The sequence below is a fragment of the Nannospalax galili genome, unplaced genomic scaffold (assembly GCF_000622305.1).
Source record: "Nannospalax galili isolate Female #2095 unplaced genomic scaffold, S.galili_v1.0 scaffold597, whole genome shotgun sequence".
Taxonomy (NCBI): Eukaryota; Metazoa; Chordata; class Mammalia; order Rodentia; family Spalacidae; genus Nannospalax; species Nannospalax galili.
In genome coordinates, this window is record NW_008339519.1 from 57,287 (window position 1) to 63,395 (window position 6,109).

Sequence of the window (6,109 nt, forward strand, 5' to 3'; positions counted from 1 at the left end):
AAAAGGATGGAATATTCTTTTCCATCCTTTTACCTTAAGATAGTGCCTGTACTTGAAGGTGAGATGCGTTTCTTGCAGACAGCAAAAAGGATTTTGTTTCTTTATCCATTCGCTTAGCCTGTGTCTTTTGACTGGGGAGTTCAGTCCATTGATATTTAAGGTTATTATTGAAAGGTGTGTATTGGTTGCAGTCATTTTGATTGCTATTTGTGTTCCCTGTGTAATTTTGTGTTTCCTAGATTATATCTTTGTTTATTTTCTTTCATTGCCCCTAGGTTATAGTTGTTTCTCTCTCTGCTCTATGTATTGCTTCAAGTATTCTTTGGAGGGTTGGTTTTGTGGATATGTATTCTTTCAGGCTATTTGTGTCATGGATTTTTTTCCTTCCCCCTCAACTATAATAAGCATTTTTGCTGGGTATAGTATTCTGGGCTGGCCTCTATTGTTATGTAGAACTGGAAAAACCTTGGTCCAGGCTCTTCTGGCTTTCATAGTTTGCATTGATAAGTCAGCTGTAATTCTGATGGGCTTTCCTTTTATGTGACTTTTTGTTTTTCTTTTGCTGCTTTCAGTATTCTCTTTGTTCTGTACATTTAGTGTTTTTACTATGATATGTCATGGGGAGTTTCTTTTCTGATCCTGCCTATTTGGCGTTTTATGTGCTTCCTGTATTTGTACAGGGACGGTTTTGCTTAATTTCAGGAAATTCGCTTCTACAATCCTGTTTAAGGTCTGGTCAATACCATTAACCTGAAATTCTCCTTCCTCTATTCCTATGATCTGTAGAATCAGTCTTTTCATGGTGTCCCACATCTCTTGCATATTCCATTCCTATGTTTTTTCAAATTTTCCATACTCTTTCCTTGAGTGGTCCAATTCTTCAACTTTATCCTCCAGTGTTGATACTCTGTTTTTCATTTCATTTATTCTAGAGGCAAGGCTTTCCCCTGTTGTTTCAAGTTGGCTTATTGAGTTTTGGAATTCCTTCTTCATTTCTGCCTGAGTTTTCTTCAATGTTTCTATCTCTTTTGTGAATTCATTCAGAAGTTTATCTCTATCTTCTTTTAACGCTTTGATTTGTTTGTTCATGTGTTCTTTAAATTTGTTGAATTCCTTGATCATTTTTATGATTGTTTATTATTCTTTCACTGTGGTTTTGGCATGTGAATTTCTTTTGTTTTTTATGATTCTGATATGAGAATTAAGTTGAAGTATGCTTCTGTTTGTATTATCCAGGTACTTAGATCCTTTCTTTATTGGTTATGTAAAGGTGGTTTGGTACAAGGTTCAGGTCTCTCAGGTTTATTTTGAAGGGAACTGATGGCTTCAGATCAGCTATTCATGGATACCCAGAAGCCCAATTCAGGTTCCAGTCAGGCTTCCTTCACCACGTGGAGGGAGGATCCAAGCTCTCTCATGCAGTCCTGTACTTGTCAACCCTGTGTCAGAGTAAGGCCAGAGCAGGGCCAGGACTCAGCACTCTCTGGTGGTCTGCTGAGATCCCAGCCTTAACCTACCAAAGGCAGATCTGCCCTGGGCCTTGGGAGTGTCCTCACAAAATCCCAGGTAGGGGGATGGTATGGTGAAATTAGGGGAAGCTCACCACTACATGGAGGCAGGATCCAGGGGCCGTCAGGCTGTCCCCTGAGTTCTCGGGTCCTTTGGTAGTTGAACGCCAGAGGGAGGTCCAAACCCACCCTCTCAGGCTGTTTACTAGGATCTCAGCCTTAGCCAACCAAAGCCAGATCTGCCCTGGGGCCTTGATAGGGGCCTCACAAAATCCCAGGTAGGGGGATGGTATGGTGCAATTAGGGGACACTCACCACCATGTAGAAGCAGGATCGGGAGTCTGTTAGGCTGTCCCATGGGGTCTCAGGCCCCCTGGTAGTTGGAGGCCAGAGGGAGGCCAGGTCCCCGCACAGTCTGGTGGTCTGCTGAGCTCCCAGCAGCTACCCTAATGGGAGCCATTTCTACATAATTTTCCCTAGAGAACACTATCCAGATTTTCACACATTTATGATATGTTAAACCTCTGCCTTTATTCTGTATATCATTTTGTGGTCTGTGTTCATTTATGAGGGATTTCATAGTTCCTTTCATATCCCTGTGCACAACTGCTGTGTTTGCTTCAGTAGCTAGACTGGGTGAGTAGAGGAACTAATTCAGTCAGATCCTTGTGGGGGGACATTTAGGTTGGCTTTTTTTACTTTCTTTTTCAACTTTGCTATAGTGGACATCTTCAACAAGGGCCAGTATTTTGTAGTTACTTCCTTAGGAATGCCTTGAACTGGGCATTCGATCCTCTTTAACTGCTTCCACTGTGCCTGATCTTCCTTTCTTATGGCTTTGTTAGGGGACATGAGCATGGAACACCTATCTGACACCATATGCTCCCTCCTGAGCCTCGTGCCACAGCTTCTCTTTGTCCTCAGCTCAGGTGGTTTTCAGGAAAATGTTGGAGGAGGAAACAAAGGAGTGGAGGTATACGTCATCACCCTCAAGTTCAAGCAGAGAAAGGGGAGTCTGACTGGCCTACACATGCTGTTCCTTAGCAAGAACAAGGCCACTTGGCAGCCAGAGGTGTAGGTATCTCCCAGGAAGGGAAGATGATTTTATTTTATGTGTATGAATGTATTACCTGCATGTATGTAAGTGCACCCATGTCTTGAAATGCCTGCAGAAGTCAGAAGAGGGTGCTGGATTCCCTGGAACTAGAGTTACAGATTCCTGTTAGCAGCCATGTGGGTGCTGAGATTCAAACCCTGGTTCTCTGCAAGAGCAGTCTTCACTGCTGAGCCATCTCTCCAGTCAACACACTGTCACTTTGTATTACTATTCTGTTATTGATATACACAGAATATTTTGTGCATTATAATGTTTTTTATTAAATCAAGGGGAGCAAAAATTCCAGAAGAGATAAAAATGAAACAAAATGACATTTGCTTTGAAGTGGTCACTGGGGAATTTTGCATGAAGAGATAAATGATAAACTACAAACATAGAAAATGGAAGTAGTCTGTGTTTTTTATACCAAAAAGACTTACAAGGTTTTCTTGAAACTTACAATGACAGATTAAATCATTCCCTACTGAATGAGAAAAATCTCAATTGGGAATTAATAGTTGGGTAATGAGCAAGGTCTGCTGACCTGTCTTTTTCATGCACACTAAGCCCTGATTGGAGTAATTGAAGAACAGCAGGTGTCTGGAATACTTGGGGGGTTCTCTTGACTCCCCCTCTGCATCATGCAGGCTTCTCTGTAAGATGTCCAGTGTCTTCCACTGAGTCTCCTCCCCTGTTTCTCTTGGATCCTGACCCTTCCCATCATCACACACACAAATTCTAAACCTATTCCTACTCATGTTTACAGGAACTGTAATTTAGGTTTTCTAAAAGTGGCATTGGCCTCTCAACTGTTATCTTCTGTGATTTATACCTTCTGCTGGGTACAGCTCCTCTTCACAGTGATGGTTCTCCACTCCTCAGCACTTCTCATCCTGTTGTTTCATAGATGCCTCCTCAAGGTTCAGAACACACACAGTTCCGTTTAGGCTCCATTCCCTAGAGATGTGAAACACAGAAAACCTTTCAAGTCTTCTGATCAGCCCCTCCATATCCCTAATAAATCACCTCAGGCTCTGAATCCCTACCCTGGAGACATGCTGGACTAGCTTCAGTCTTGATGTACTAATTGCATGAGCCAAGAACTCTCCAAGAAAGCAATGGAAAGTTCTAGGATCCCTGGAGTCTTGTTGTAATTTTGCTTTTCAACTTTATGTACCAAATTGCCACCTCAATATTTCCTCTGAGACCTGTGCCTGGTAGCCCCAGTAAATGTGACATAGGAAGTATGTATAGTGCAGTTGAAGAATAGGTAAAGATTTACAGACAGAGCATGCTCTGACAACAGTGGAATCAGGAATGCAGAGCAGGAATACAGAAAGGGTAGTGAAGACTAGTGGTGAATAAAGACAGAGTTAGGTAGGTTTGAGATGACTACAAGAATATACCAGAATAGAACAGTACTCTCCAGACAAGGGAAGTATAGGAAACAGATAGGATATAATTATGCTGTGATTTTAAAGTTGCAGTAAATGTAGGCTCAATCTAGAATAATTTCTCACATTATCTATCCCTAATCCATGGGAGACAACTCTGCAGACGAGAGATACAATAATAAAATATCCATGGTCAAAGCTAACTTTGTTTTGCTCTCAAAGCTAAGAAAACAGCAGATTCTAAATTATAGAAGAATGACTCTTAGGACAATGTTATAACTTCAGTAGCTGACCCTGGAGAGCTTATGTCCTCTTCTGCCCTCTAAGACCACTTGCACTCATGTGCAAACTCCCTCCCCCAGATGAACATATATACATAATTAAAATAGAAATAAAAATCTTTGAAAATAGGGTTATCTGGGCTCCATCTCTGGAGTTTCCCATTCAGGATGTCTGGAGTGGGAACCAGGACCCTACATTTTCCAGATGGTTTTGACTGGTTTCAACATGTAGCCTGAATTATAGCTCACTAAACTAGAAGTGACAGTACTGAACTCAGTCACTAATGCCTCCTGCATGACTGTTGGCACTGTCTCAAAAGTCCCCATGCTTATATATCAAGATTTTGATTCCTTGCCAGTGATTAGTTTAGAGATGGTCAAATTCAAGTCATTTTGGGACAGTGAGACACCATATGAGACATATCTGAACCTTCTGGGAATGAGAACCAAGGTTCTCTCTTTCCTGTTGAGTGTGTAGAGGGTTATGTTGACTCCAGTTGGTGCTACTGGCCCAGTCATGGCCACAAGGTACAGTCCCATGATGCTGCCAATGCTGAGCATATCAAAGTGGAAAATGGAAGGAACGTGGGTCTCACACCATATTTCTGAGTCACCATATCAACTTGTTCTGAATTTTATGCTACATGTGATCATATGTCAGTAATGATACATAGAGATGCCATAGGAAGAATCTGAGCACCAGTTTCCAAGGTGCATAAGAGTTACATACTATAGTTCATCATTAGAGGGAAAAGCAGATTCAACACAGCTCTACACATATTCAAAAGCTAGGGCAACTCCACGGTTCAAAGACCTTGTAGATCCTATCCACCTAGCTGTGAAATCCATCTAGCAGTTCAAAAATCCTCAGTGGGCCAGTTAACATTTGCCATTATCACAGAAACGATTTCTAAGATGAATCTGAGGATATAAAATGAACCTTCTGACATTCAGCAGCCTCTCCACCCTCTAGATGATGAACTTCTAGTGATCATACAAGTAGTTATTAACAATTCTGTATCAATAGCAAGGAATTGTCAGTAACGAAAAATTATAGTGTAAGTTTTGGGAGATACTGGAATTAATACGCTATTCCCTTCCTAAAATAGCCTCCTCATTTGTTTAGATCCTGACATTCTTCAAGCTCCTGCTGAAACCCAAATCTTTTAGAATAGGTCACTTAAACTCTGAGTGGTACATTTCTCTTCCTGACCATTTCAGTTATAATTTGTGTTGCTTATTCAGTTCCTGCGGTCCTTGTTCCATCACATCATCATTGTCTATGATCTGACTTTTAATGATGGTACAATCATATGCAGATGGAATATGGGCTGTTTCCTCCTCTGAACCTCTTGGGCCCCAAATGCCAACTGAGAGTTAATAACACAGCCTGTTGCTTTTACTCCCATTACTCACCCTCATAAAGACCCTGTGACCAGTACTAGAGTATTTGCACAACTCCTGTGCCTGAGACATCGTGTTTATCAACTATACCAGGCACCCCAGCTTCTGGATCTAAGCAATGGGCAGTTAAGAAGGAAGGCCCCAAGTCATATCACAGGGAAGGAGATAGCATCATACTACACACACAGTCCATGGATTCACTAGGCTTGACTCCGTTTGCCAGCTGTAAAAAGGGAGGTGAGTTCAGGAGTCTTTTTAAATATTTTGGTTAAAAACCAGGTGAAGGCCTTTGCTAAAACTGACTTTCTGCCTGGGCATAAATGGGAGCAAGACAATTGCAAAATACTCTCTTCCATTTGAGTTGAGAAAAGGTCATAACATTCTGAAGGCATGGTGAAGACCCCACCTCCCTTCCAGGCTACCAGT